The sequence below is a fragment of the Piliocolobus tephrosceles genome, chromosome 15, assembly GCF_002776525.5.
Source record: "Piliocolobus tephrosceles isolate RC106 chromosome 15, ASM277652v3, whole genome shotgun sequence".
Lineage (NCBI taxonomy): Eukaryota > Metazoa > Chordata > Mammalia > Primates > Cercopithecidae > Piliocolobus > Piliocolobus tephrosceles.
Genome location: NC_045448.1, coordinates 98,902,433 through 98,925,277, shown reverse-complemented (window position 1 = coordinate 98,925,277; position 22,845 = coordinate 98,902,433). Strand labels below are relative to the sequence as shown.

The 22,845-nt window shown below is 45.9% G+C and overlaps 1 protein-coding gene across 4 annotated transcripts in view; it reads left to right on the top strand.

The window, feature by feature from the left end:
• The first annotated feature begins 7,328 nt into the window (after positions 1-7,328).
• Positions 7,329-22,845, top strand: part of NCK2 (NCK adaptor protein 2) — a 156,033-nt gene continuing 140,516 nt past the window's right edge. For 2 of the 4 annotated variants that reach the window (XM_023211306.2, XM_023211307.2), the window contains exon 1: positions 7,344-7,621. The gene's annotated coding sequence lies outside the window, so the exon portion shown is untranslated. Of the gene's footprint in view, positions 7,622-22,845 lie in introns of all 4 variants that reach the window. The other 2 variants (XM_023211309.2, XM_023211305.2) reach the window with 2 other exon arrangements.

Sequence of the window (22,845 nt, the reverse complement as noted above, 5' to 3'; positions counted from 1 at the left end):
GTTTATGATCTTAAAATATCATATGGACATAAATTACTAGAAACCAAGGCATTTTTGGCTATACGCCCCAGCAGAGTTTCGGAGAATGAGAGGAACTCCAAGGAAAGAGAGCTTACCGCATCATGGATGGAAGGGAAGGCAACGCAGACTATAGACAGGAAGCTACACAGGATTATTCCTCAATGCAGCCTACTCTCAGCTGGATTTGCATCAAATTCACAGAAGAAAGCCGTCCAGTGCACTGCAGAGTGAAAAAGAGATTACGTTACAGTGTCTCTAAAACATACCTTCCTATTAACTTATTTTTTCTTTAGTGAAGACTGTGATTTTAAAAAAAGCAACATCCCACTTACCAGTACTCTAGTTGAGAATTGCTTTATATTTTAGAAGTATTCCCTTTTATTTTTATTTTATTTTATTTTTGAGATGAAGTCTCACTTCGTCGCCCAGGATGGAATGCAGTGGCAGGACCTTGGCTCACTGCAATCTCCGCCGCCTCCTGGATTCAAGCGATTCTCCTGCCTCAGCCTCCCGAGTAGCTGGGATAACAGGCATGTGCCACCATGCCTGGCTAATTTTTGTATTTTTAGTAAAGATGAGGTTTCGCCATGATGGCCAGGCAGGTCTCGAACCCTTGACCTCAAGTGATCCACCCACTTCAGCCTCCCAAAGTGCTGAGATGACAGGCATGAGCCACCGATCCCAGCTAGAAGTCTTCCCTTTTAAAACATATATGTAAGCACTGAATGACTAGGCTGTAAGTTACTGGAGCCCTCACTCAATGGCAGTCTCCTACTCAGCACTTTACCTTCAGAAAAAGGCAGCAAATGCAGGAAAACAAGCAAATTTTATTAACTTTTTAAAAAGTAATTTGAGCACATGGCTCTGACTTAGTACAGATTCCTCCGCTCAATCTTCTACACACTTAACACTATAAAATGAGGATGCATGTTCAGGATGATGACTCTGAGACATGATGAGGCACCCCACATCAAAAAGGGACTCATTTCATTTACTGTCCTGTGCTTTCCAAGGTGAGATATCTGCCTCCAATATACGTACATATATTTTTAATTTCAATTTATGTTCCAGCTGAAGGGAATGTCTGGTTAATCTTTAACCAACATGAAAATTTAATTTAGCAAAACAACTCCTTCCTGAGGCACTCTGATTACTTGAGGGTTATTGTAGCTAACATAAATGTCTCGTCCACGATGTTCACCTAAGGCGGATTTCAAAATGGAAATTTGCATAAAATCTTAGCTTTTTTAAAGTTACAGACTCTCTTAAAATTGTTCCTATCTGAAACTGACTCTGCCCTGCTGCTAACAATCAAAAACAATGTAAAGTTGTGATCATTTTTATTTTTCGGCTCAAGCACCTGTTACATTTTAAAGTTATGATGTGTAACGTTGATCACCACAGGAAGCGTTTGATAAAACACATACTGAAAAATAGGTGGGTGTTTAAGTGCACTTCCATTCCTTTTTTTTTTTTGATACCCTAACTTACATTCAACTTTATAGTGTTACTTCATCTCTTTTTCCTTTATTTACACAACTAAATAAAGCATAGTTACTTCCTGAAGTCCAGATCACAGTTCTTAGATAGAGGCAGGAGAATCGTACTGATCATCCATAGAGGACACCCCACTTTTTTGGGGGGTGTGTATGAACTTTAACTCTTTGTAGTGGTGGTTTGTAAAAAGTTAATCCTGCCAGTCACTGAGAGATGGATTTCATGGGTTTCTAAGCTGCTCCTTCTCGGGTCTGATGAGGTAGTGAAAAGGTACTTTGTAGTTTGGGTGTGAAACCACTGTGCCATCTTAAGACTTGTCTCTTCCCCATGTGTTCATGCAGGTGAAATGAAACGCAAAAATCTATATGTCCACCAGTATCTGTTTTGAGATTCTCATAGTGAGTTACTAATGGTCTCCTTTTAAGTCTCTTCACTAATGCTCACTGTCCTCTTCGACACACGCGTAAGTGTGGAATTTCCATCTATCGTGAAAGGTTTGCAAAGTGTGTGCTCTGTACTGGGTAGGCAGGAGAAGGGTCGGGGCTGTACAGGAAAACCAGGCAAGGCTCTTGCCCTCAGGGCGTTCATATCATCGCTGAGATGAATGACACAATTAAAGAGCAATAGGCTTATTACTCCAGCAGGGTATTTATAGCAGTAATAGCAACTTTTCTAGCACAGAGGCACTTAAGGGCAGGAACTGTGGCTTCCTCATTTGTGTACCTCCTGCAGTGCGCTCTCCATGTAGTAAGTTGGCAATAACTATTCTTCTTTACATTTAACAAATGTACAAAAGCAAAACTGTTGATCCCTCACAAGTCAGTCCTCCCCGCTTTTCTATTTGGGATCTTGGCACCGTTATCTTCGTGGATGTGGGCATCCAAAGCCTCAGGTTATATTCGTGCCCCATTCTCTTTCTCTTTGGTCCCCCACATCCAAGCAGCTGCCAATTCATTTTGAGTCTCCCCTTCCATTTCTCCTAAAACACTTTCCCATCCATTCGCAGTTGGGGTTATGAACTCTCTTGGAAATGCGAACTTTTGTCTGCTCTTCCTGTCTCCAGCTGTCCTTCCGCGCATGCACCAATTGTGTCTCCCTGGGCTGAGCCTAGATGATGTCCACACGTAACCGCTTTCCTTCTTGGGCTCGTGATCCGCTCTGTGCAGCCTCTGCTCCATTTAGGCAAGTGGGCCATTCCCTGTCCCTACGGGGTCCTCGCACATTCCCCTGTCTGCCTCAGGGTTCTGAGCTCCCACCACTGGGAATTTTCTCCCTGTCTATCTCCACCTTTCAAAATGCTACCATTTGCATTATTCAGGGGTTTGGGTTGCAAAAAGAGAAAGTGCCTCTGGGTACCTTAAGCAGAAGAGAATTTACTAGAAGAATATCAAGTAGCTCACAGGGGAACTGGAGAGCAGAAGGGGTGAGAATGGAGCTGGCTAACTCCTGTGGGAGGGACGTGCTGGGACTATTTCAGCTATGGCAAATTGAATCTCACCCTCCCTTGTCCTTGTCACCCTCTCCAGTTTCACAGTCTTGAGTGGGAGGGTTCCACTGGCCAATTCCAGGCTGTGCATTCTCACAGGGCTTCTGGGAATGGAGAGACTGAGGTGCCCACTTTGCCTCCCTCCAGGGTTCAGACAGGCCTCTCTAAAACCAGGAAGGGGCTAGCCACGGGGCAGCTCAATTAAAGGCAGCTTCCCACCACATCATCTCTCAAGGTCATTGCCAATGCCACCGCCTTTCATAAAGCCTAAAGCCTAAATCCTCTCCTGATGCTCCGGACATATTTTCTTTGGTACTGTTCATATTTAGTTTTATATTATAGTTATTTGTATGCTCGTTTCAACCTTCTTCTTGGATCTTTCCTCTCCATTTCCCCAAACTATTTTCCCATCCATTCACTCCACTCCAGTTTGCGTTATCATCTCTCTGAATAATGCAATCCTATATCTGCTCTTTGCACATCCAGATGTTCTTTGATATCTGCATCAAATGAATGAATCCTGAGGTGGACCTTATAATGACTTACAAATAGAACTATACCAGATATGCTTAATTGAATTGATGGTTAAGAGAGAATGTCATGAGAAAGCAGACATGAGTGTTTACCATGTGCTGAACACACAGTTGAGACACGTTTATATTATCTCCTTTAATTCTCACAACCCTTTGCAAGAGCACTATCAATATCTGAGGCTCAGAGAGGTGAAATGACCCCAAGGCACAGGCTCGAAGGTAGGCTTTGAGCCTCTGACGTCTGACTTGGACAGCACCCTCAACCTCGCTTTGTGTTTTCCATGAGTCCAACGAGGGATTAGAGAAAGCCTTGAATGGAGATCTGAAAGAGAAGGAGGGGGACAGGGAATTCCTAACCGCCTTCACACCACAGAAGGCTGAAACTAGTATGACTCAGTGTGGCACTGTGGGCAGAGCTGAGTGACTGAAGCAAACAGCTTCAACTGGACAGAGGTCAAAAGGAGATTGTATGGCAGGACTAAGTTTGAGAGGCCTTTGGAAGAGAGGTCATAAGGTGTAATGCTGATGTGATTTTAGGCAAAAGTGTACTACACCTCCTTCTACTCTATGTTCTTTATGCTTTCAATACTTTGTGATTGAAGACAGTAAAACAGGTGTGGACACATTAATGGAATAGAATGCAGGAAAACCTGTATAGTTTTAGATAAAACATAAGCTTCAAAGAAATGTCTCCCCCATATTAAGCCTTGCAGTGGGTTGGATGTTGGCCCCAAAAGATATGTTCACCTGGAAGCTGAAAATGTGACCTTATTTGGAAAAAAGGTCTTTGCAGATGTTGTAAGATAAGGATGTCGAGATGACATCATGCTGGATTACAGTGAGCCCTAAATTCAATGATACTTGTCTTTACAAAAAGAGAGAAGGGAAAGGACACAGGTTGTGTGAAGACAGAGAGGCAGAGGTGGGAGTGACGCTGCCACAAGCCAAGGAATGCCTGCAGCCGCCAGAAGCTGGAAGGGGCAGGGAAGGATTGTCCTCTACAGCCTTCGGAGAGAGGCTAGTGTCTTGATATCAGACTTCTGACCTCCAGAACTTTGAGAAAATAACCTCTGTTTTGTCACCTAGTTTGCGGTCATTTGTTAAGGCAGCCCCAGGAAACTCACACAGGCCTCTCAGGGCTAAATCCCCCAGCCTCCCGGGGGAGGAAATGCTCAGTGTTCTGTCATCAGATAACTTTTGAGGAGATCGTGGTGAGCCATGGGGAGCCATGAGAAGTTCTTAAGCACAACCACCAGCAAATGGAAGCAATTTATAGGAAGGTTAGGATGACATTGATGTCAAGTGCAAATCTCAGGGATTTAATAAGTAAGTAATGGGAGACCAGTTGGAAGGCAGTTGTGGGGAAATGAACAAGAGTTTTGGAGTCACGTACATGCAGTTCTGACCCCCGTTATTTGATCCACTGATCAAGTGATTTCATCTGTAAAATGGGGACAATACTATTGTGTGTGGATTAGAGATGATTTATGTCAAGAATTCAATCAAGAGACTTTATAAGCATTGCTAGGAATGATGTATAAGTTATGATGCCAGTGATGGAAAGGGAAAGAAAGGTGCAGTCAAAAAGATGTTTAAGAATCACCAGAACTCAGAACCATGGGGGTAGACTGAAAGTGGTCTTAGTGTCATTCAGCGCTTTCCTGGCTTTTCTTGGGGAGAACTTGGAGAGAGGGAAGGAAAAGCCAAGATGACAATGAGGTTTCTCCCAGGAGCTGAGGTGCCTGGTGGACTCTTGGCCAGGCCTGAAACCATGGGAGGAGGAGCTGGTCTGGGGAGGAGATGAGTTTCATTCTGAACATGGTGACCTAGAAGAGATGCTGGGCCATGTGTAGGGAGTGCAGATTAGCTGGGGAGCTCTTTAAGGCTACGGGTCTGGGAGTTAATCAATGAAGGTTTAGACAGGGAGTGTACAAAAAACAATCAACTCTCTCTTAAAAAAAAAAAAAAGGTGCATATCAGAATAAAAACAAAGGACCACCATCTGCCTTGGGGATATTACTTTTAGAGGGTGGGAAGACGACAAACTCTCTAGAGGAAGCAGATGGGCAGGTCAGAAAGGCAAGAGAATCGGAACTGGCTGTGTTTGATGAATGAAAAGATGATGGTGTTTCTGGAAATAGCAGAAATGCCACATACTTCAGAAAACTGCATAGGATAAAGATTGACAAAGGGCCACTGGATGTAGATAATGACATCGGTGACTTTCTAAAAAATCAGAGAAGGAAGAGGCATGCAACAACCATGATTCCGTGAAAGTTTACAAGGCAAACAAGCTAGAAACTGGGTCAACATTGTTACACTTATTTTGAGTACATTAATTTAAAATTGGGCAGACTGATGACTAGTATTCTTCCTTCCTTATTGTAAAGCTAGATATTAGTAACACGAGGCTTGCACAAAAGGATGAACTGAAGTAGCTTCTTTCACAGGATCAAAACAAGGAAAAAGGAGGCTGTCCTGATTTCCTGAGCTTGTACCTGATCCCTGCTCAGCGTACTGTGCCTTCTTCTACTTACTGAGCTATTGAGGGCTACCTACTGCCAGGGTCCTTCACATAGGAGGTAGGTAAATATTATCTCCCCATTTGACAGATGTTAGAAAGGCTAAGGACCACCTGTGCAAGGTTACACAGTTCAGGAAGTCAACACTCACCTGTCTGACTTCAAAGCTACACTGACTCTAGTTACCTGTCCTTGGGTACTTCCTTTCTGGAAGGAAGCAGATGACTGAATCAAATAATACTGCCTTGTAACCTTGGGTAAATTATTATTGTCTTAATAGTAAGCAGAGACCAGCAGCCTAAGAAAGAATCTCATTAACATGGATGCAGGCTATCCTGCCAGGAAATCAGAATCATTTGAATATTAGGATTTCCTTTGGGAAACCATATGGGGAGGAGAAAAGACATCCGGATGCATGTGTCTGTGAAAGGGAAACTTGCGTCTTTCCCCCTGCTCTTGGGTTTTAATCTTCCAAGTTTGTTTATAGGCTAGCCACAACTTGAGGCTGGGTGAGCTGAACGGTCCCATCATTAGCGACACTCCTTCTCGGGGCACATTCGGGCAGCTCCTCTTCGGATTCTGTCCCCATGGGTGTGCAACCAGGATTCCACTGGCTGGGGCTGGCCTGGATGCCTGGGAGGCAACAGAGGTCGAGTTTCTTCTCCTTTTAGGAAGTGCCTCGGACAGGGATGATGGACTAAAAACGTGCCTGGTTGGGAAAGTAAATAGATGCAAGGCAAATAAATAAAAATGCCCACAAGCAATTACAAGGAGGAAGTGACATTTTTATTTAAGTCACTTTTCTGATGGACACCAGGCCTGCTTAGCTGAGTGCCGTGGGAATGCTTCCGGGAGGGGGGCGGCTGCCCAGCAACTACAGCTTCGCGATAAGGACATCAAACAAACAAAAAAGAGGACGCAAAGCCCACCCGGCAGTCATCCCAGGCTGGAAGTTGCAGCCTATGTTTTCACTCTCCTCCCCACCCACCCCAGCCTGCCCCCCACCGCCCGCGCGCAATTTCGGGCGTGGGGACCCTTTCCTGTCCCCGTGGCCGGGCCAGTGCTGCGCCTCCAGAGCGAAGCGTCCCGCAGCCCCGCGCTATACCCGCGCCCGTACCGGGACCCGGGCGCGGAGCCTGGCGGCGCCGGGGGGCGCCCCAGGTGGGTCTCGGGTCCCCGCCCCGCGTGCCCGGGCCTGGGCCGGCCCCTGGGCGGCGTCACGGCGCTGCCGGGGAGGAGCGCGGGAGGAGGAGGAAGAGCGCGGAGGAGGCGGGCGCTGCGCGCCGGGGGAGGGTCGCCGCCGCCGCCGCCGCCGCCGCCGCCGCGGGGATCGTCAGGCCGGAGCCGCGCGGCCGAGCGGGCGGCGGGCGGAGGGGAGGGCTTGGCTGCGGGGAGGCTCGCGGCGCCCGGGCCGGCGGGGTCCGCCCGGGCCGGCAGCGTCCGCCCGGCGGCGGGAGGAGGGAGCGGCGCAGACAAAGAGCGGCGCCTGGGCGGGCGCAGCGCGGCCGCCGCCCCGGGACCCGCGCCGCTGCCCTCCGGCTCCGCGGGCGGCCCACGGCGAGGTAAGCACGACCAGGCGGGCGCGGGGCGGGGGCCACAAACTTGGGGTCGTTGGGCGGAGTTGGGATCGCGGCGGGGCTCGCGGGCCGGGGTGCGCCCGGGAAGGGGCTGGGAGAGCGGGTCCCCTCCGCGCCCCACCGGTACTCTCGGCCCCGCCGCGGCCTGGGCGCCCCCGACCGCGGGCTGCCGGGCATCTCCCGGCTCGGCACCTTCCTGCCCGCCTTCCCATCCGCAACCCCCACCATCGGGGGCCGGCGCAGGGGCGGGGACGCCAGCCAAGGGCGCGGGCGGGGATCGGGGCAGGGGGCCCGGCGGCGGGGCCCAGGGACTGGAGACCCCCGGGTGCGCAGGCTGCGCCTGGCCTGCGGGCGGGCGGGCGGCCGGCACGGAGCTCGGGGCTAGCGTGGGACCGTGCGGTGGCCAGGGTCGCCAGGGCGCGTGTGCCGGGGAAGAATAGCCGCGGATCGCAGGGCCCCGGCGCAGGGACCGGGGAGGCCGCGATCGGCCGGGAGAACTTAACTGTGTTTATTACAACTATTTATGATCGCGTACAAAGCTGCTGTCACATCGCATAAAGGAGGTCCTCGCTTCGGCGAAGGGAGCTTTTGTGCCCGGCTTCAGGCTCTGCGCCCTGCCCCAGATTTACAGGACTCTTACAGCCACCTGAACCAAAGTTTCTCACAATCGCTCGGCCCTCTCGGTTTTTTTCAGGGCGATTTAATCACCCAGTGGTTTTGGAAAAATTTGATATGTGAGTTTTAAGGAATGGACGGTAACTCCCTTATGAGCAAGGTTAGCTTGGCATTGTGGGGAGGGGTTTCATTTGCAAAACGCTGTAATTTGTAGACAATAAGGATCTCTGTGAAGGTCTGCGCTGGATGCTAGGGGTCATTGGCTGGTGGACCCCAGGCACCTGACTTCAACTAGTTTTGTAGCAGCTTCAGGGACAAAGCCGAGCGTGCGTGGAGTCGTGGAGTCGGCCTTGGTCACTTCTCACAATTCAGGTTGGCAGATTCCTCTTTATTTGGCTTTGTTTATTTTGCCAACAGGTTTAAGGCCGCTTCTGCCAAGTTTGCATATGCATGATGGGATGAGCAGGCCCCAGTGTGGGCAAGAGGGGGCCTAAAATATCGCATGGGCCAGCTCCATCCCTCGACCCAGAAAGAAACAACCCTGAGAGGCCGGTGGGCGTGGCTTGGTGGGACCCACAGGTAGGGGAGTCCCTTCCTGGCCCAGGCCCAGGCCCAGTCCCCGCTTCTCGGAAGGGATTTTGTGTAGGAATGAAAGTGATTCGGGGTGTTTTTCATGCCTCTGTTTTAGATGTAGTTATCAAGTCTCAAAAGTGACTGAAAATGAAATTAACCTGGGCTGCTTTAACTTACCGAAACGGAACTGTGCTTGTGAACACTCCCTCAATTCATTTTCCAAGCTTCATAGATAAGCAGGTGAATTAGTAACAGGATTCAAGCCTATGCGAGTTTTATGTAAAGAGAATGGCAGTCATCGGACACATGGAGAAGAAATTGACTTCGCCTGGAGATTGGGCTAGACATGGAGGTTTTTTGGTGTTTGGAACAGGGATTTCCTGAGAAGCAAGTGTTAACCCTGCTTGTGAAGAAGTGAACACAAGGGAAAATCCTACCTCAGTATATTCTCCCCTGGAGGTTGGTTAGATGTAGTTTTGACTGGAGAAGGTGGCGGAATCTTAGTGGTCTTCTGGCGGCTACTTGAGGCTGAAATGGAGAACTTTAGGCATAGGAAGCTGTGGAGGTGCCTGGCCCACTTCCTGTCCGGGAGGCCTCTCCTGGATTCTGAGCTTCTTTCCTGCTTCATAAATATTCAGGGGGATTGGTCATGAAACACTGGATGAACTTGGGTCACAAATTGCCATCAGGAAGAGTTGGCTGCTGCATAAGCCCCTCTGTCCACTTGTGGAGAAACTGACCCTGTTAACCGTGGGGCTCGCTGAAGGTGCATTGCAGGTGGCTGTGCTCAGTTTTCAGGCTTTGTGTTTTGCTTAGGACGCGCTGCATACTTAAATCTCCTTCATCCCTGCTCTGTTTGACCCTGACATATTCGCAGGCTCTGTCATTTACATTTTGGGTTATTTAGCTTTTCCAACAAACAACAGATCTTATGTACACAGTACTATATTTGAGAAATGCACTATCATCCATTTTAAATACACCGGAAATCTTCCTTGCATGTGCACAGACTGGATAACCTTTTAAAATACCCTAAGACTCCGCGAATGGCGCAGAATGCACTGGAGTCCTTTACTTGATCAGTTGCACTAGCTTAATTTGCCCTGGCTAGAGCAGGCTGTGCTGCTCTATGGGACACCCGTTTTTCTAACTGCTCAGACTGGCTTGCCATGTGCACTGGGGGAGACAAGGCTTGTGGGATTCATTCTCTGACATTAAAAAGGAGTCTTAATGACTGAAGAGCCCAAAATTGCTTGCCGGAACTGCAGGGGAGGATGATGAGCGATGTTTGGGAAAACTGTTTTCACAAGTGAACTGGAAACTCCCCACAACTCACTTCAGAGGCTTAGGAAATTAGTTTTCCCATCCAGAGGGATGGCAAGTGGCACTTCCAAATGGTTTCTCTTTCCTAAAATGAGTGATGGAAATACTTCACGGCACGTTTTCAAAGGGCCTAAGCTAAAACGTGATTTCATGTGTGTTGTTCCGTGCCTGAGTTAAGGCAACTCAGAGGAAGGTCATGATAGCCTTTTAATGGGTTATCAAAAGTATACAGCTAAAGCAAAAATAGTTTTGCATTTCTTTCGGCCATTTAGTAGCACAATTAAAAAATTAGACTCTATTCTTTTCCTGCATTTTCCTTTGAACATATCCCAAAGTATGTTTATTTCTAAAGGTAAATGAGCATTAACAAGTATTACCTCTGCCCAGTGACACACATCCACACACACATGCACTGGCACATACATTCCTACCTCCAGAATCTTCTTTCTCGAAACTGTGGAAATGAAAGTTATTTTGATTGAGGTAGCAGTGTCACAGTGATGTCTCACTGTGTCACTGTCCCTGACCAGGCTGAGTTGCCTTGGTGTCCTGAGTTCTTACTCATCCCAAGGGTCATCTCTTATTTCTTTTCTTCCCCACATCTTATCAACTCCAAACTAGAGGGGATGGCATCATCTTTAAACCTCCACAGCACTTTCTTTGTATCCCTGATTTGTCATCTGTAATATTCTTTCCTACAGTTTTTGTTTTTTGTTTGTTTGTTTGTTTTTTTAAAGCAGGGTCTCACCCTGTCACCCAGGCTGGAGTGCAGTATCACGATCACAGCTCACTGAATCCTTGAGCTTCTGGGTTCAGGCAATCTTGCTACCTCAGCCTCCGAGTAGCTGGGACTGTAGGTGTGCACCACCATGCCCAGTGAATTTTTTTATTTTCGTTTTTTTGTAGAGGCAGGGTATTGCTGCTTTGTCAAGGCTGGTCTCAAACTCCAGGGCTCAAGTGAGCCTCCTGCCTCGACCTCCAAAAGTACTGGGATTACACACCTGAGCCACCATGCCCTGCCCTATGGTTTTTTTTGCCTTCATCTTTTCTTTAATAGATTCTGAACCCCTTGGGGCCAGACTGGTCTTGCCACTTATACACAATGGGTGTGCAACAAATACTTATTGAATATGTGAATATTGAGTTCCCAGCCTGTCAGTATTGGATCTCTAGCCTCCCACTGAGATTCGAGTGGTAACAGACCTCCAGCATTCTTGTAAATCTCAGAAACTTCTGTCTACGCTGGAAGGCTTTGACCTCAGGATGTTCAGACAATGGGAGAATTTAGTCTGTTGGCCTCTCTATTTGGCAAATTTTCTGTCACATGAGTCATTTGTAGTCCTGAAGCTACATTTAAAAACAACAATGGCAACAACAAAAACAAAGCCAGACCCGTACCCACCTGCATGACCTGGTGGGCTGGCTGAATGGTTTACTTTTGTAGGTTAGTCTGTTCATATCAACCTGAATTCGAAACGCTAGGCAGAGCGTTTGTGATCCTGGCCTGGTAAGTTAGTTATTTTTGTCACCCCTTCTTTCTACTATTGTATTTGTAGTGTTTTTAAGAAAAGAAGCTTCAAGTGCACTCAGAATTTTAAGTATTGCAGTTGCTTCTTTTGAGACAGTTTTGTGAAGTGGGGTGCTCCTGTTGCCCAATTGTTAGTGAGGACCTAAAATGCCATGATGAGAGAATGGCATGTACTAATGCATACACGCTCATTCATCATTTGCAAAGTCCTCTTCACATACACCATCATTTTAAGAGTCAGAATAACATGGCGCACTTGGTTCTGGCCCTCATTTCTAGGTAGGAGACTAGGGATGACAGAGCTTGAATTTAGGGTGAAGTCCTTCTGCAGGCTGTACAGGAGGAGCACCCACGTGTTGCTGGGTAGAGTTGTTTTATCCTGAGGCAGTTTACGAAACACAGTGTCCTTGGGTGTCTGCCTTTGCGGTGTCGCAGCTGTGTGTGGATATTGGCGGAGAAGATTCTGGGTGTGAGTTGACTGAGGTTGAGCGGTGTGAGGGGAGGCCGGCAGGAGCAATGTCGGTCTCTCTTGTCCTCACATTCTGGTTATGGGCCAGGGTTACCCTGGAAAGCCTCCTCAAGTTGAGAGAGCTTCTTCCTGTTTAGGGCGTGTATTAGTCAGCTCCAGCTGCCTTAAGAGAATAAAACACAGAGGCCAGGCGCAGTGGCTCACGGCTGTAATCCCAGCTACTCAGGAGGCTGAGTCACGTGAATTGCTTGAACCCAGGAGGCGGAGGTGGCAGTGAGCGGAGATCGCGCCACTGCACTCCAGCCTGGGTGACAGCATGAGACCCTATCTCAAAAACAAACAAACAAACACACACACAGACACACCAAACAGAATGGGTGGCTGAAACTGCAGACATTTATTTTCTCACAGTTCTGGAGGCTGGAAGTCCATGACCCTGGGGCCGGCAGGGCTGGTTTCTGTTGAGGATCTCTTCCTGGCTCATCTTCTTGTGTCCTCACTCACATAGCCTGCCTTCTGTGAACGTACTGAGAGAGAGGTCTGGTATCTCTTCCTCGTATAAGGACATCTGTCCTATTGGATCAGGGCCCCACCCTTAAGACCTTTTTTAACTTTAATTGCCTCCTGAAGTGTCCTGTCTCCAAATATAGTCACTTAGGGGTTAGGGCTTCACCATATGAATTTAGGGGGGACAATTCAGCCCCTGCCAGTGTGTCTGTCTAGGTTCTACAACAGGGCTGATGCTTTCAGGAAGACCTGATGCTCCCATCATCCAGATCTCGGATCTCTGTTTATTTGGAGACACCTACCAGGGATGGTTAGAGTAGTCACAAGTATGGAGGGAATGTCAGCTCTTTACATGTTGGTTGTAGCACCCCATAACAGGGAACAAGCCTTGGTGCTGGCCTTCCAAAGGCTGGAAAGGTTTTAAGTAGAGTGATTGAAGAGAGAGAAAAATCTTGACTCGATTTCATTTATGGAAGCTTCTCTTCAACTTAGGTAGGTAGACACTTACTTGGGGGTTGGTTTATCTTTGATTGAGACCATGATAAAATATCAGTGATATGCAAAGGAAAGTCTTTTCTGAACCCTGGATGAAGAGAGCAATGCAAAAGGAAGGACCAGTGGCAGCCAGGGTGGAGAGGCTGTCCCCTCTGAGCCTGCCATCTCTGTGATCGTGCAGTCTTTGCCACATGAGCAAATATCCCTTAGCAGAATGTGCATGACAGTGGTGAGGTGCACCCCGAGCATGGCTTGAATGTTTCTGACCTAGGCCAGTTTGCCTTGTTCAGACATAAGGCAGGAGCAATGCCTGCATGACTGACCTCCCTCTAGCTCCAGATCTGTATGTTCATTCATGCTGTTTGCTCATTCATTCACATTTATTAATGCATAAGAATTATCCAAGTCCTTACCGGTCATTTCCACCATCCCAAACCATTTGCAGCATCTCCTGCAACCTGCCTGCCTTCTCAGTTATATTCCCCATCACCGACTCACTCGGTTATCCTTGAATTCTCCCTCAGCCCCCAACTAGTTATCAACCCCTACTGATTCTACCTCCAAAAGATCTAACATCTCAACCCTGCTGTCCTTTTTCTCCTTCCCTTGGACATCAAAACCGCTTTTTAACCATTCCTGCCAATCCATCCCAGGCTTACTGCACCCTGACAGTCAGGTCTGGCCACGACCTGCACACGGTGGCTCTCCACCATCCTTAGGTCAGTGACTCAAGTCCCCAGCATGGCAGTCATGGGCCTGCACGACTGGGCTCCCTCTCTGTTTCTCCCAGCATCTAAATATTCCCTTCTCCATATACACACATGCTGAGCTACAAGTCATCTGTGGCCACCCACTGACAGTTTGCTAATTTTGATAACAAAACTAAGTTTATCATCAGTTTGTTTTTAAAGACTCTCTCCATTGGGACTGGTTCAGGGTTCTCCTGTGCAGTAATGGCGGGGCTACCCCACTAGAGCTTTGCATGGAACTGAGCGTGGGCCCGGCTCTCTGTCATGGGAGGAGGGGAGACTAAGTGCAGAAAATGGTGTATATGTGTTTTTTAATGTGGACTCTCTCCCTGCAAATGCCATTTGAACTGATGGATTGTCAAGAGCAGCGCTGACCCCTTGAAATACAATGTGAACCACAAATGCAAGCCCCAGATGTAATCATGATGTTCTGGTAGCCACATTAAAAATGTAAAACGAAACAAGTGTTATTAATTTTCATCATTTATTTTGCCCAATATATATAAACTCTGTATGTAATCAATATAAAATGTAATTAATAAAATAATTCATATTCTTTTATTTGTGTGAGGGCTTTGAAATTCGGCATGTACTATATGCATTTACTGCACCTCTTAAGAGGCTCCCTCTCGCTGCATTTTGATTGGCCTTGGCCACATGCGACTAGTGGGAGCTTTGTTGCAGAGTGTGGGTCTATACGCTTTTCATGATTTAAGCTTCATTTACTGTCTGTTTTCCAAAGCTGAGATAGCTAAAGAGACAAAGTGAAAACAATGTAGAATAATTATAATTGTAATTATGATTATGCTTTACTGGGAAAGGTGTAACCTTTTTAAATATAAGGAGTAATGCCATACTTCAGGCACTCAGTGCATGATGTTTTAGAGCACTAAAATCAGATTCAGTTAAAAGTGAATATCTATCATCAAAATACCTTGTTCATTTTACAAATATTTAAAAATGTGCTTTGAATTCTAGAAGTTACCAGTGTAAAATAACATTTTTGTATATCAGTATTCAACACATTTCTTTTTTAAAAATGTGTTCAGCACCATAGGAAAGGTGAAAAATGACATTGTTAGACAGTGATGGGGTATAGGTGTTATTTTGTTACATAGATTGCCTAAGGGTAAGTCAGGGCCTTTATTGTATCCATCACTCAAATAACATACGTTGTACCCATTGAGTAATCTCTCATCATCCAGCCCTTCCCACCCCATTACCCTTCAAGTCTCTGGTTCCATCTGGATAATGGCCTCCAGTTCCATCCGTGTTGCTGCGAAAGATATGATTTCATTCTTTTTTTTATGGCTGAAACAGTAGTCTATTTTCTTTATCCAGCCATCTGGAGTATTCATATTTCTGATACATATTAAGTACAAGCTAAAATCATATATTTTTGAAGTGAACATTAACTTCTTCCTTCACACGTGGACACAGACAAACACAAACACACACACATTGTAATCACTGTCCTAAGCACTTTCCGCGTAATAACTCACTGGGTCCTCACCAACGGAGCGTGTGGTGCTTTCTGTTTGTGTCTTCATGGCTAAGGAAAGGGAGGCTGCCATGTCTTAGGTTCCACAGCTAGACTCTGACCAAGCTAGCTGCCATGCCTTCATTAAGATGTATCTGAAAATACATAAAACAGAACCATAAACTTTGATTATGGTGTAAGATTTGAGAAACATTGATGGAAAATCGTTGATAGGGAGTGGAGCTTGCATACAGGTTCATTCTGGGAACCCCTTATCAGGCAAGTGGTTGGGGAAGGCCCTGGACTTTGGAAGGACATCATGGATAACTGACACCTTGGAGGAAGGGAAGCCTTGGATGGTCATCACTGGGCACCATTGGCCTGGCTGCTTCTCTCCCCCAGCCCCCTTGCCGTGTTCTGTAGGCTGGTGGTCCTCCACCTGCCCGTCTCCAACTCTGCAGGAAGCACCAGCATCCTCTGGGGAGAACCGCTGCTGGAGGGAACTGCAGTGGCACTGGGTGAGGGGGGGAGTATTTTCTGTTGTAGTCACAGTGTATTAGTTCAAGTGGCCATGTAGGTGTCATCGTACATACCTGGGTGATGTGCCTCTTCATCAGTAGCTATGTGGTGGGTCTCCACCCTCGTCTCTCCGCACTGGGGGCTGAGAAAACAGGAGTGTGTGTCTTCTCACTCGTCCAGGTGGCCCCTGGACCTTTGTGCTGTTGGAATAGCTTGCACAAGGCCATTTTTGCTGCTCCTGTTTTTCCTTAATGAGTTGCTGTTGTTGAAGTGAAGGTGGGCAGGTAGGTTCTTGCTGAAAACTTTGTAGCAGGACATACTAAATCCTTTTCCTTTGTGCTTTTATGACATCTGGGAAGGTCTTGAAGAATTCTAAGGTGGGTTTGAAATCTGCTTCTGAGGTCATGAGAGAGGCCAGGTCAAGTCCAAGTATGGATTCTTGGGAGACTGCTGCTACCCAAAGTTCCCATCAGTTCCCAGGTCCTGATGGGAACTTTGACACTGGCTGTTCTTCTAAGTGAGTTGTCTGTGCCAGCTTCTCGAACCTACCCTTTTGTGTTGGGAGGGCCATTGGGGCCATCAGAGGATTGAGCAGTGCTCACTGGAGCAGATGGGACTGCGACAGGACTGTGAGTCTGGCATCTCTGTTGGGAGAAGCTCCTGCATGTTCCAAGTTTTGGAGGGGCTGCAACTTGGGCAGTTTCTTTCAACTCACAGGTTTAGATTTGCAGTCACACTGCCTCTCATGTGGCCACTTCTATGCCTAGCAGGTTCCGGGATGTGTGGTGGCAAAGATTTGTTTACTTAAACATGCTTAATTTCCCAGCAATGGTGGGGGCAGCCAGGAAGTGAAAAGTAAGTTAGATGATGGTGAGATCACAGGGAGATGCCTAGAAAGACGCCCATGCCCGTCTTGGAAGACAAAGTCCGTCAGTGTCTCCTTTGATTTTCCTTAAAGGTTGTGTCTCTGTTTAATATCTTTTTTTTTTCCTTTGAGATGGAGTCTCACTCTGTTGCCCAGGCTGGAGTGCAGTGGCCGGATCTCAGCTCACTGCAAGCTCTGCCTCCCGGGTTTACGCCATTCTCCTGCCTCAGCCTCCCGGGTAGATGGGACTACAGGCGCCCGCCACCTCGCCCGGCTAGTTTTTTGTATTTAGTAGAGACGGGGTTTCACCGTGTTAGCCAGGATGGTCTCGATCTCCTGACCTCGTGATCCGCCCGTCTCGGCCTCCCAAAGTGCTGGGATTACAGGCTTGAGCCACCGTGCCCGGCCTGTTTAATATCTTAAGAAGTTTGACTGAGTATTTAAGGATGTCTGCAAGTCAACAAATATTTTAATTATGTCGCTTATGAGCCTGGCTACAAGAGAGAAGAGCAGTTGCTGTCTCTTTCACGCTTTCCCTCTCGTCAGCTGTCTTCATTTTAAGGACAATCACTTTAAAAGCTTGTATTCCTGTTTGTGTGCGTCTGTGGGAGGTGGGGGGTGGGGATGCATTGGTAAGAAAACAGCCTCCCCAACAACTTTTTTTTTTTTTTTTTTTTAACTGCTCTGCATGATGGAAGCCAACTTGGAGACATTGACATAAAAACCACAAGCTGCCTGAGTATTTTTAAGAGACCAAAAAATAACAAGGGATTCAGGGAGTTATTTTGAGAGAGTTTTCGGGAAATTTAGTATAGGTGAAGAGTGAATTTTTTTTTTTTTTTTTTTTTGAGACGGAGTCTCGCTCTGTCACCTGGGCTGGAGTGCAGTGGCCGGATCTCAGCTCACTACAAGCTCCGCCTCCCGGGTTTTACGCCATTCTCCTGCCTCAGCCTCCCGAGTAGCTGGGACTACAGGCGCCCGCCACCTCGCCCGGCTAGTTTTTTTGTATTTTTTAGTAGAGACGGGGTTTCTATCAAATGATTAAAAAAAAAAAATGGAACAACCTTGGTAGCACAATCTAGCAAGATGGTTATAAAAACAGATTTTTTTTTCTTTCCGGCCATTTCCATTCTTTCTTTCCATTCTTCTGGTTCTCCCCTCACTTTTTTGTGTGTGACTCCCCTCATCCCGTCTCTCCTGCCCTGAACACCATTTACCTTAAAGTGTGTGTGTTTCCTATCTGTCTTTGTTACTGCACTCACAGGACTTTTTCTTATGTGCTTCTGTTACTGTCTTCTTAGGACCTTCCTAGCTTGGATTTAGAAGGTTCTGTTCCCTTAAATTAAGCCATCTGTCTTGCTTAAGTTCCCTTTTCATAATTTCCTTACTAGGTCTGTTTTACATGGTTCGGTAGACAAGACCCGGTGGTGCCTACGAAGAAGCGTGGCATTATCGTCTTTTTTAAAAAAGGAGGAGAGTGTCAGACACGGTGCTGTTGTGATTTTCGTTTTGAAGCTTTGCTGAGTAGAACTAAAGTTCAGTTGATCACCTATAGAATAGGTGTCTAGGGTTGAATTTGTTGCTTCTGAACTTGATTGTGCCAAGCACCTTATCCCTCAGACATCCCAGCGGGTGCAGCCGATTCTGTCTTCCATAAGAAGTAGGTTTTCCTTTCATGAATGCTTCCGGTTGGTGAGGGTTCCATGTGTAAGGAAGAAAATATGTTTTCAACACACTGCACATTCATACATGTTGCTTCTCATTCATATCTTATTAGTTATTAGAACTAGATTGGGAAGTAGAAACAATTTACTTGTGCAGGTACACAAATACCTTTTTAAATGTTAGTATTTTGAGAGACTTAATTGAGATCCGAACCCACGTCTATAAATTCGTGGTTCTCAGCTCGGGCAGTTTTGCCCACGTGGACATTTAGTGATGTCGGGAGATATTTTTCATTGTCGTGCCTGTGGGGTGCTACTGACATTTAGTGGGATGCTAGACCAGGGATGCTACTAAATATCCTGCAATGTATAGGACAGCCTCCACAACAAAGAATTAACCAGTTCAAAATGTCAGTATTTAAGCAACCTTGATATAAGTGAATGCTGCTCTGCTTTATTTAAATGTTTAAGTCAGGGGCACATGCATTTCTTCACACAGTTGCCTTTGGAGATCAATTTCTTTTCTATTTTAATAAACATAGTGAAAAAATACATATGTAGATATCTAAACACAATTTACACATGTATGCAGTTAAATGGGTAAAGGAGAAACTGTAATGTAACTGACTTAGCCATGTTTTTTTGTTGATCTGTAATAATATGAGTGTTAAAGTAATGACAGACGTTACTTTTTTATTTTCTCATTCAACATATTTGGACCATAAACATACAAAATGCTGATTTTGTGGGAAACATTTTGATATCCGGCTGGGATGTGATGAAAGTACATTCCCCTCAGAATGCCCACTGATGTGGAAGTAATGAGGGAGCTTTTATCAACTACTTTTAATAAGTAATTGATTTTCAGAGTTTGGTCTAATCAAAGATATCTGTTTTCTTAGCTCGGAAGCCTTACATTGGTGATTGTCTACAGAAGAAAATTTGTCTTTGTTGTTAGTAGGGTTCATAGGATTCTAGGTTCAGCCTGATAGTTTTTGAGCTGGTCACATATGTTAGCTTTTGAATGTTTAATTTCCTTCTTTGTATAGTTCTAAAATAAACTCAGGGGAGAGAGACTAAAAACATCACAAATTAGACCTTACAAAGGAAAAAGGAAAGGGGAAATTCTGATCTGGCTGTTAGTCGCTGACTCCCAGTGTCTACAAAGCTGCTTATTACCTGGCCTAGCATATGATGTTTGCTGTTCTGAATGTACTTTTTTTCTCTAAAATAGGCCCTTACTTGATCAAGTAGGATAAGCCTCAAGATGAAGAGAACTGTCAATTAGAAGTTCCCTTGGCCTTCTCACTGTCTGCTTTGTGTAAATTATTTCCTGTTCCGTTGTTCTTCCCTTTGACTTTGTTGCGTCTTACCCCTCTCTTCCTGTACTGTTTCTAGGATAAGCACAAAATCAGCACTTTGCAAAACTTGGAGCTTTCCTTTGTGGAGGTCGTTAAAAGTACAATCAATCTTTTCCTTTCCTCAATCGTCCCGTCTCATATGGACTGAGAAAGACCTCTGAGAAATGAATAGTAATTCTTTGGACAGACTGGAAAGTTCTGAAGTTGCAACTTTGGAACAATGTGTTTTTCTCTTTATTACTTGCACACTTTGTATCATTTGATTCTAACTTTGTCAGGTAGAGGGAGGCCAGTGTTGTTAATTAGCCCTTTTTTAGATGAGGAAAGCGTGGGTCCCTCGCCAGGGCACAGTGACTGGCCCACTGGGGTCCTGTGGTGATTGGCCATGGGGAAATGTCAGGCCCAAGCAGTGTGGCATGTGGGATGCCCTAGCTCCAGAGCGCCTGGCCCTGGACTTCATTCTGGCTTTGTATTGATGTTATTGAAGTCCGGTCCTCCCTCAAAACATTTGCCTTCGCGCAGTGACTGCTTGGCTTTCCATTACAATGGGAGCTGGATTCAAACAGTGTCATTCTGAACTTTACATTTTATTTTATGAGACAGAGTTTCGCTCGTCACCCTGGCTGGAGTGCAATGGCGCGATCTCAGCTCATCGCAACCTCCGCCTCCCGGGTTCAAGTGATTCTCCTGCCTCAGCCTCCCGAGTACCTGGGATTACAGGCATGCACCACCATGCCTGGCTAATTCTGTATTTTTAGTAGAGATGGGGTTTCTTCATGTTGGTCAGGATGATCTTGTACTCCTGACCTCAGGTGATCTGCCCACCTCGGCCTCCCAAAGTGCTGGGATTACAAGCATGAGCCATTGCGCCCAGCCCCATTGTGAGCTTTATTAATGGCTCATGTGAATCTGAACTTCAGCAGTCTGGATTCATATGAGGAATAGAGATGAAGAGTCTCCTTTTCTTTTGCTACTGATTTGGCTCAAATTGCATAGCGAAGTTTTAAACTCTCCTGACCTCTGGTTTTGTGTTCTGTGAAACTAGGGGTTGCCTGTAATGTGCTTTCACAACCTTTTATAGCCCCAACTTTCCCTGTGTTAAAATTGAGATGGGACAGGACGTTGATGATTAGGGATTTATTTTTCTTCAAAGCAGCATGGGATGAACTGACTTATGTGTAAACTGGTGTTGCTGTTGCTTTTCTCTGAATGTAGTTAGGAGGGCTGGAAGTGTATGGGTGCAGAGATGTGGAAAAGCTGTGTTGTTCATCCTGATGCCACCGACAGGTCAGACTGTTCTCCTGGCTGTGTTTTCACTCGGTCGTGTACCTGCAGTTCATACCTACAAAGGACCAGCTATGGGCCAGGCACCGTGCTGGGTGCTGTGGAAAAACCACAGCAAACCAGACAAACACTGGCCCTCAGGGAGCCTGTAAACCGGTGTGGAGTTCTTACAAGCTCACAATCCACCGTAATCTTAATTAACAAGTATGGAAAATGATGTTCGCCATCTCTGGGTGGGGGAAGCACATATGGGAAGTCCCCTTCTAGCCTCTAACCCACCCCTCAAGGCCAGGCAGAATTCATTTGAAGCATTCCGGAGGATAGTATTTTCTTCGAGATCCTCAGAAGCTCTTCAGTACACAGGCAACCCCTGGATACTGGAATTGTCACCTGAGCTGAGACATTCGCATGCCAGTTGTAAGCCCGGTCAGTCCCCACCACAGCTGGGGTGAAGCACCTCTATTCTCTTATGCCAGGATGGCTGTTATTACTCCAGGGCCTGGATGAAGCTCAGTTAGTTTGCTTAGGATGAACACATATGATTTGTGGGTCAATTTTCAGATAATGTGAACTCTACTTACATGTTATTTATTGCTTAAGAGCTTTATCTCTTAAAAATGAGTAAAACTACTTGGCACTTTGAGTGGAATGCAGGTGTCATGTAGCACACTAATACGTCCTTTTTTTTTTTTAAATTGATAATGGCATAAATGTATTATGCCATCACATTTAATATAGAGATGTAAGTAATTTAATCACATTACTTCTCTTGGATTAGTAATGAATATTGCAAATCAATCCTGTGCACACATTTTATAGGTTTGTTTTTTATCCTATTGATGGTTTCATTTGAACTGTGTTTGGAAATTTAGTTTATTTCTTACTCCATTGTAGATGTTCATTTTTGTATTTTTGTATTTTTTTTTCTGAGACAGAGTTTCACTCTGTCACCCAGGCTAGAGTGCGGCAGTATGATCTCGGCTCACTGCAACCTCTGCCTCCTGGGTTCAAGCAATTCTTCTGCCTCAGCCTCTTGAGTAGCTGGGACTACAGGTGCGCGCTGCCATGCCTGGCTAATTTTTATATTTTTAGTAGAGATGGGATTTCACCATATTGGCCAGGCTGGTCTTGAACTCCTGACCTCATGATCTGCCCGCCTTGGCCTCCCAGAGTGCTGGGATTACAGGTGTGAGCCACTGAGCCCGGTCCATTTTTGTATTTTTTAAATGCAGTGTTGCAAATTCTACTCAGTACTACTGACTACTCAGTCGTCAAGACTGGTACTTCTAACCAGTACCCAGATTACTGTACTGCTCTGACAGTAAGTTGTTACAAAACTATTTTCCAAAGGTTGGAACTGATTTCAGGGTTTACATTTAAGCTGTGTTTAACATCTGAAACTAAATTAATGCTAGCATTCAAAACTAATAAAATCATAGTGATTTATCCCCTATTTGACACTGAACCAGCAGATATTTCCCTTAGCTTTTGGTGACATGGATTACAGTAAAATGGTTTTGGTGATTTACTATAATTAATTAATGATAGACTATAATTAATGCTTAGTGTTTTGAATAAACTTAATATGCGAATAATGATAATTTAAATCTGAGTTTGATACAATTTTAAAGATTGATCGAATACCTAGATTCCTGGTTCTTGGGCCTTCAGAAGAAGAGAATTTAATGTGTTAAGTCCTTATTTGGTCTCATTCAAGAGAACAAGATTTTTTGTTTGTTTATAAACACATGTAGTATATCATTTTACATATTCAGGT